The 9,629-nt window shown below is 36.6% G+C and overlaps 1 long non-coding RNA gene across 1 annotated transcript; it reads left to right on the top strand.

Annotated features, from left to right (window-relative positions):
- Window positions 1-27: 27 nt before the first annotated feature.
- Window positions 28-6,406, top strand: LOC124275789. The gene is made up of 3 exons (XR_006898353.1): window positions 28-631; window positions 930-3,586; window positions 3,730-6,406. It is a non-coding gene; the product is annotated as an uncharacterized LOC124275789 (long non-coding RNA).
- The last annotated feature ends 3,223 nt before the right edge of the window (window positions 6,407-9,629 follow it).

Below are 9,629 nucleotides of genomic sequence, written 5' to 3'. Positions count from 1 at the left end.
ATTCATTTTAGAGTATTCCCCTTTTATCCTTGCCATTGTGGTGGTTGACTCCGTGAGAGAAGCAACACACAGTATCTTCCATGTTCATGTTGTGTGCATTTATGTATTTCAAAACCAACACTCTCATTTCACATGGAATCTTCCTGAATGTAGACGCAAGTACAATATCGTAGTGCCATTTTAAAACTGTCGCATTGCCTTTTAGGTATTTCTGTTTCACCTCCCAAATAATGAATCAGATATCCAAGAACTAGTTATTTCTAATATCTGTCTGTTTTCACCTCTCAGTTTTCATAGGGTTCAGAAATTGTAATATTTTCATTTTTTACATTTTTTCTCGTTTTAAAAATGAAATTATTCTGCAAATGTGCAATGAAAACTGATTGTGTTTTGTTTTTCACGTGACTGTTATCTGATGTTACACATGGATAACTACAATCACAAAACAAACATGAAGTTCCTGTTACGCTATCTTAGACTATGTAATGGTAATGGTTATACAGTTCATAAGGTGACAAAACAAACATGAAGTTCCTGTTACGCTATCTTAGACTATGTAATGGTAATGGTTATACAGCTCATAAGGTGACAAAACAAACATGAAGTTCCTGTTAATGCTATCTTAGACTATGTAATGGTTATGGTTATACAGCTCATAAGGTGACAAAACAAACATGAAGTTCCTGTTACTTATCTTAGACTATGTAATGGTAATGGTTATACAGCTCATAAGGTGACAAAACAAACATGAAGTTCCTGTTACGCTATCTTAGACTATGTAATGGTAATGGTTATACAGCTCATAAGGTGACAAACAAACATGAAGTTCCTGTTACTATCTTAGACTATGTAATGGTAATGGTTATACAGTTCATAAGGTGACAAAACAAACATGAAGTTCCTGTTACTCTATCTTAGACTATGTAAAGGTAATGGTTATACAGTTCATAAGGTGACTTACATTCAGAAACTCTTTACATTTTGTGTTCGGTACAACTTGATTATGTTTTGTTGTATGGGACCTTGTCCCGAAAGAGCCATGAGGGTGTTCTGCGCTCTGTTCAAAATGGTTATGACAATGGTTTAGATCTGGACCTCCTGCAGAATCACCATGTTTAGAGTTGGCCTTGATTTGTAATGCACTGAATGTCACCAGTGTGCTGGATCTGTCATGGAGGTTGTATGTGGGAAGGTTTATCCTAAATACTCCTGATGAAGAAGATGTGCAGTTGCCCTGTCTATCATTTTGCAGAGGAATCATGATTCACAAGGTAGAAATGAACCTGGAGAAGACCCAGGAGAATGTTATTCAGTATATTCAGTAGATGAGATCTACAACGTATCATGTCCAGTACTACCCACACTTCTTCCACTTCTGTCGCCATCCTTAATGACACATACACAAGATAAGTTGCCTGTCTAGTAGTACTAGTCACAAGGGCTTTTTTCTGTTAAATGTTATATTCATGAGCATAACGTCAGATACCATTGATACAATGGGTTCCTTCCCTTGATAGTTTGCTAGAGTTCTCAAAAAATCAAACTGTGATGAAAGTGTTGTTGTCCTGACAAACACTTTCTACATAATCACAAGTTTGGATGACCCTTGAAAATTATCAACAGAATAGAACCTGTATATTTCATTTCATTCTTCATAATTTTTTTTATCATATATGCCAAAACACATTCAATGGAGATGCGTAATTCCTTTTCTCATTTTTTTCTATGATGTTTGTTGACAAAGTCTATTCTTGTCAGTGCTTGTGCTTGAAATTTTGTCATCCTTTTTGTCATGAAAACTGTCTTGTAACCTCACTTCACACACAATACGATTGTGGTTACCACTGTTTCAGTCTTAGGTAGACAGATGATATGACCTTTGCAGGAGTATTATTCTTTGTTCTTCTTTCCTTTCTGTTCATGCACTTGGCTAAGTCTATAACCTTTGATAGACAATGTGCTCGTATCAATCCCATACACTTGGAGGCATCAGGTCAAAGGGAGATAACTCTGTGAAAGACTACCTAATAATTGTAACAAAAGCTCAAATGAAGAAAGTGAGAAAATTCAAAGATGTCTTTATTGTGCAACATTGCAATATCTTTGAATTTCTTCAGTTTATGGATTCTCAGTGTATTAATAAACATGTTTTACCAATGTGCTACTGTGAAGCTTGCATTCCTGTCAACACAGGTGAACTGAGGATGGAACTCAATTAGTTCTTGATTATTAAAGGTGAAATACAAAACCATATTTCAGAGAAGTCTTCTGAGATCTCTGCCATTCTCTACTAAATGGCAGGGGCACAATTAAAAGTCTTCATCAATAAACAACCTGCCAGAATGTGTATCTATGTTACTGATAATCATTATATGAGCTGATGGGCACCAGATTATGTAACAACTTCATTAAGTTGAGGTGCAACCTGAGTTTGCTTCCTTTGAATTATTCTCACACAAATTTACACTTATCTGGTTACAGCATTCACTGTGTATGTGAGTTTCATTCCCCCCATGGATTTATTTGTTGATTGCTGGTGTTACCCGGCATGATGTTGGTGGAATACAGCTAAAAGTGGCGTAAAACAATATTAACTCATGTCTGAAGCTAATATGTGTGCATAAACACATCTTGTGAAATTGAAGTATCAATTTGTGTGATGGCCAGCATTACCTTTTTATTATGATCAACTTTTATTTAATGGTTTAATTAATGGTAGAATTTGGGAAGGGGGCTGCATACTTACTTTATGACCAGGGTTAGTAGGAAAAAAAAACATACCTCAACTCGATTTATGTCATGTGATGATACAGGTTCTGGAAGACATTAGATAGTGCTCACTGACGACCTTCGATCCAGGTTTGAAGGTACAGAACACATGTAGTGAACTGCTTGGATTGCTCAATGGATTCCCTACTTACCTATACAATCATGTATCGTGTCTGTTTAGTTCATTATTACACACTATGAATGTGAGTATATCACAGGATCGTGAAATTCTTGTATTCACATTTCCTGAACAAATTGGTTGAGTTTGTAATGGCCAGAGATCAAAATGTTTCACAGAGACTTCAGGTTTTTTCAGTGAATCATGAGAAACGGTCTTCACTGTGAATCAGGTATTTGAATGAAATTTGTGACAGTTCTCCTAGACTTGCTTCATGATCATAATTTGACCTGCAGGTTGTCAACTTGTATTTTTATAGACCATCAGGTACTTCTGTCAGCTTCATCCTTCAAGCCCAATCAGATACTTCACACACCTTCAACATTTTGATGCAAAGCCCATTTCTGGTGTCCCCCGCTATGATATTGCTGGAATATTGCTAAAAGCAGTGTGAAAGTAAACTCACTCACTCACTCAGCATTTGGATGTCACTGAGGTCATTCCAACAGGTTACTGACAAACATTGGCTGAAATGTGGTGTGTGTTGGACTCATGGTATACTTTTCGCCTTGTTCTATCTTCTTTACAAACTGGAGGAATGTCGGAAAATAGCTTTGGACATAATTCTACATTACTACTCCACTAGCCTGAAACTTTTACTGATGATACTTGATTCAGACTTTCCAACAAATAGTAGTTGTTTTCCTAGAGTCACGCCGAAGACCCGGGTTCGAATCCCCACATGGGTACAATGTGTGAAGCCCATTTCTGGTGTCCCCCGCCGTGATGTTGCTGGAATATTGCTAAAAGCGGCGTAAAACCAAACTCAGTCAGTCAGTCAGTGTTTTCCTAGAGCCCTAAAACATGTTACATGGGATATCAATCACTCATTTGAAACTTCCTTTCAGAGGTAAAATGGTTCTTTAAGCAGAGACCAAAAACATATTCTGTCTTTGGCAAAGATTGCCGGTGTGCGTATTAATTGATTGTAGCAGCACTAAACATCAAGGACCTTGGTCAGTCTAAGCTGTCTTCCTGTTCCAAGCCATTCAGTAACATGTGAAAATCTGTCTCTGGTTTAAGTAACTGCACTCTTGGTCCTTGAAGGGTTGTAATGACAGTATGGATGTTCAAAGACAAATGCTATGTCAAGAGAGCTGGTACAGTGTGCAGAAAGAAGGTTAAAGTCAGCAGGGTCAGCTAAAATACTCACCACTTGAAGACGATCACCTGCTTGTCGTCTACACACAAAATACAGAACACTGTGTTCAAGAAGGGTTACATTTTGTAATTTTGTATGTATATTGTACGTTGTGTATTGTGAGTGTTTTTTGTGGATTGTCTTCTCGTTAGAATTTTCTAATTCTAGTCTTGACAATACGGAACAATACAGAAACTGCTTTCAAAAAGCAAATATTCATGATTTTGGTGATTTTTGTTGAAAGATTAGTATGATGAGATATCCACGCCATGTAGAGAAATATGTACCATTTGGACTGGTTTGGGCACCTCCAGCCATAAACCCTCAAAAGAAGAATTGTCAGTGTTCTATGAATGATATCATTACCAAAGTTAGAAGACCTAAGAATATGGTGTGTCCCAAATAAAACCGGTTCTCTTGCCCAAAGTCATCATTCTCATGTGCACTGTCGTTCTGTGCTGTGTTCTTTCAACATGAAATCCTAGGTTTGTTCTCTACAGATATAGCACAAAGGTCTGTTGAAATGTGTGTAAGGTGCCCAGTTCAGTAAACATTAGGAGAAACCCAAGATATTTCTGAATGTCATAGAAGGTTTAAAAGTCTGATGTCGGATGCAGTACTGAAATTATTACAAAGCCGTGTCCCAGTGCAGAATTACATCAGCTGAAGTTGTGGCACATTGTAAGACACTTGTATTTATACAGTTCATATCATCTCATCTTTCAAAGTACACAGGCCAACCACAGCCTGCCTTGGCTGTCTCTGCAGTAACCCAGACAAGATTTTGTTGAATGGACAGCTTGCAGACCAGTTACGCCCCCCACCATCCACAAACCTAACGAGTGGCATATCTGACATCTAACTTTTGAACTGAACCCTACAAAATGTGATATAGGTGAGTGTTTAAGAATGTGCAGAAGAAGAAACGGTGCTTCAGATGTTTTAAGTAAGGTAAAGAAATATTTTATTTCTGATACCAGAATTTATACTGCATGGCACCAAAGGTAGATGTGTTGGGTTGCAGACCATCAAGCCGTGTTCAGTTGTCATACTACACAAGTGTTGTCTTTGTAACGCTTGTATTACATGTAACTTATATAAATATGTTTGTAAGATATTAAACACACATTATATATAATACTTGTAAATTGAGCTACTTTTAGGGCTTGTAGTCCTCCCGCTTGTTTTGTTTTGTATAAATGAATATATTATTTCATTGTTACCAGTGCTACCCATTTTCCTAGGAATCATTTACTGAATTGGTTTGACGCTCTCATTCAACCTACATTTATTTATGCCAATCCTTTTATATTGTGAAACAGCTGTGACCCATGGTAGAGTGCAAGTGTTAACATGGTGTGGTTCAACAAAGACTTTGTCATACACTTTGTACAAAATCCCAGCTTGGCTGTTATGTGCAGAATGATATTCATAAACTTGTAGTTGCATCTAAAAATGATGGATGAGATAAATCTGACATTATGTAGACAATCGAAGACCTCTATCCAAGGATACACCCATGTTCAGAAACCTATTCCTGCCTTGTAAAGCTAATTCTTGAGGAATGATAATTCTCTAATGTATCACAATTTGATTTTCTTCTTTGTATACACAATTAGCTTGGTTCTGATGCACTATGTATTGTTTCTGTATTCTATATACAAAATGCTTCTATTTGTCTGCTCTCTAACTACTGATACTATTCACAACTGGGCATAATCATAACTATGTTACTCCTAATGCAGGTAAGTGCTTATCATTTTCATGAAATAGGTATTGTGACATAACAGTAATGTTTCAGCAGTACTAAACGTAATGTCCCTTGAAATGTTCAACTGACTTTGTTAGAAGTGAAAGCTCTTCAACTATTCCCTTTATGATGAACAGGGAGTGTTGCCTCGTCCCAACAACTACCTGGGTTTGATATGGAACAATGATTTGGCTGGAAATGAATTAGTGTAAAATCCTCACTCACTATCATGAGGACTGGAAACATTGGGAGACAGGATCTCTTAGCTGCAGTATTTACCATCTTCATGCGTCACAGATCATATTGTCTTAACGCACACAATGCAAAATCTGAACTTTGTGTCCTTGGTTCAGTCCCAGCGATAACACTTAGAGGTATCATTTTTTGAATTCATCAGTTCATTTATAAAGTTAGCCCCCAGACTCAAATGTGAATGCAGTGAATCCCAGGAACTGGAAGCCCAGGCCACATTCCACTCATAAAGTTAAATATGATTGTGAATCTTCACCTGAGTTCTGGGACAGATTTTACACATATTGACTGTTGTATGAAAGTATGGTTGCAAAAATTAAATGCATTCTACAAGTTTGTTTTGATCATGTTAAGGCTTGATTTTGAAAAGTTAGGTGATGTAAATACTAATGGCAATTAATCTTTCAGTAAATTCTCAGATTTGGTCACATATAATTCCTCGTGATATTTGGTCAAAATGATCTTTGTCATGGAATGATTTTAGAAATTCTTGTCATTCTGATTATTTTCCTTCTGAAGTGTAAATATTTTGGTTGGTGGATGCAGAAACCAAACTAGAAATAATGTAAGGCTGTCTTCCGTTATAGTGACCAAGCAGAGTTCAAGAATGATGACAAATTTTATGGATATACAACTTCTTTTATTGTGAAAGGCGTTGTTTTGACATAGATTCTCATGTCGTTGTCAAGCAAGTGACAATCAGTCTCCTTTCACAATAAAAGTTGTATATCCATAAAAATTGTCATCATTCTTCATCAACTCAACTTCTAAATGCTGAGTTCATGTGAACATCAAGTCTTTGAATGAATATGTCTCTATTGCAAATGCTTCTTACCAACATAAAATATCACTGGTAGACAGGTTGCTATCACTATGCCACCAGGGATTCACACATTGTGAAGCAGTCCTTATTACATTGTTTTTGTCCCCAGAGACAGCTGACCCCTCCCCTTAAACCCCTCCCTTCCTCTCTAGTAGCTTGCAGTGTTCTCTTTGCATTCCATACTCTTCTGTATGTTCTCAATTATTTTGTATAGATCTCAGAAATACATTTGCACAATTGTTCCCTTTTGCTTAGAGCAGTGTTTAAAGTTTTTTAGTGTTGTAAAAATTATTAGTTTCACTTCATTACGACGAGGGGGTTTAGTGTGCCCTTAGATTCGATTTTTAGGTCTCTGAAAAATGAACATTAGTGTAGGATTTGTTTTTCTTATTTCAGTATTTAGGCACATAAAATGTTTTAACTAGTTTGCTTTAAGTTTCAGCAGTGTTCACGAATGGTGTTTCAGTCACAGGACATTGGGTCCTGTAAGTTTCAGATGTCTGCCTGACCCATTGAAAATGTATGGGACCCATGGAATAAAATTAAACACACATTTCAGATTTAATATTTCTTATAATTGACATTGAAATTATTAACAAACATAAGATTTATAAACAGCAAACAAGTGTCACATGTCACATAAAACAACTTCAGTCAAAGTCATTGTGAAATATACAGTCAGACACTGGGGCCGGCGGGTTGTAGACTTCTGTCTGACCGTTTGGCGAATCTGCCAGATTTGTCAGAGGGTCAGACGCTATTTGTGAACACTGCGTTTGAAGTCCAGACCATTTCAATGTTGTTTTCATATCTCTGGAATTATGGAGTTTGAAAAATACAATTTATAAAATGTTGATGCCTTCAGATACGGATTACCACAAGTATTGCCATTTAGGGATTGTAAAGAAAGGAAAGTCTTTCTGAGCTTAGTAATCAGATAAAGTACTTGGGTGATATAGACCTGCTTCTACCTTAGCACATTCTAATGTATTTAGTTTGTAATTTGTAAAGTAATAAAAGCATCAGCCTGTTTGTATGGTAGCCTAATGCATTAGATGTTCAACAACCCTTGAGGACACAAGAAAATCTGTATCAGTAACTGTTTCCTTGCAGTAAACATTGTATAATGCCATGAAACAAGTAATTGAATTGGTCTGGCCTGAAGAAACAATGAAGCATCAGTTGTCAAAATACAAATACATTTCTTGACCTTCCCAGGGAATAATTAAAAGATTGCAAGGATTTTTATCTGATGCTTTTGTTGTAGCAGGGTGTTTGGAAACAAAACCATATCAAATGATAGCTAATGCTTTTGACAGAAATGCTTCCCAATTTGAAAAGAATTCTAGAAATTTAATTTAGAAATACCCATCAGCAGATATTTTTTACGATGGTATGCCTTGTGATGTCATAGTCAGACCTTATGTATGGTATGGAGATTGCCTATTTTGCCATCAATGTTTGCTGTTATCAAAACATGAAAATCAAATATTGTTTGTATCAGATTATTTCTTCATGTAAATATTTCCAGTGTTAGCAACTTCATGTTTTTTCCCATTGAATTGTACAAACATCTTCACACACTTAGCATTGAGGAACGTTTTAAATTTTCAATCTTCAATGTTCCTGGCCATTTCTTCTTTGCATTGGCTTCGGATGTATTACTGACTGTTTCATTGCTATGTTCTGTCATTTACTAAGAAACCTGGTTACTTTGGACTACTGTTCCCAGGGATATTGTCAGTGTTTACAAATTACAGATCAGATTCCAAATGATGGATAAATCAGGGTAGACATGTTTGGTCATATCTTATTCTTCTGTGGGTTATTTCAGGCTAGTAACTCCTGTTACATAACTACATTTGAGGGTTAAAGATCTAGTCCCTTCAGATTTCCGCTAGTCTCAGACTACTGGACTTGCAGCCATGTCTGTCTGTGTTCAGAGTAGGGGTCCTTTTGGTAGAAACACTTCCCCAACTAGATTGCCTGGAATTGAGGGGTTGTGGGTTTACAGTGTCCAGATTAGCAAGGTTTCAGGAAAGTTATGCTACTTAAGCAGATATGTTCAGTCTGCTTGAGAACATTATAATCAGTAAATGTAATGTGAAGAAAACAGGTTTTGTCTGTCTTCGGGTAATTTAACTTGTGATTTATGATGTCCCAGAAAATGCACTTCTGGCCTTACTTTGCATTATTAAAATATAGCAATCATCAACTGTAAAACAAATCTTGTGTATTAATTAGAAGAATCTAGGGACTGTTTTTCAGAACATTTTCAGATAGATGTGATTTTCAATCTCTAGTTGAGATCTGTGACACCTGTGTTACAGTATGATTCATGACTACTCACTCAGTGATTACTAAAGGTATGTCTAAATGGCCAGTTTTTTCCGGGGGGTTATGAATGATTTTAATCAAGTCCCACTCTGCAACAATATTCATGTCATTGTATCCATTTTATACCTGATTAGGTAACTGACCCCATGCCTGGTGCTTTGAACGAGCTTTTTATATTGTAATTGGCATTAAATGTGAGCAGCAGGAGAAGAACCTGTATCAGATGTTGTCTAGGTTGTGTGGAGGGGACGTAGGAGTAGGGGTCAAGTGCCTAATCATAACACTTCTGGTCCTAAATCGTGCGTGAAGTAGCATTCCTTATTAAAAATGAAGTGAAAAATCATGTACAAAATAAAATCGTGATATAATATGTTAAAGT

This window comes from Haliotis rubra, unplaced genomic scaffold (genome assembly GCF_003918875.1).
Source record: "Haliotis rubra isolate DU_JTF1 unplaced genomic scaffold, ASM391887v1 Scf2024, whole genome shotgun sequence".
In the NCBI taxonomy this organism is placed as follows: Eukaryota; Metazoa; Mollusca; class Gastropoda; order Lepetellida; family Haliotidae; genus Haliotis; species Haliotis rubra.
Note: the sequence above shows the minus strand (reverse complement) of the source record. Positions and strands in the feature narration are given on the sequence as shown.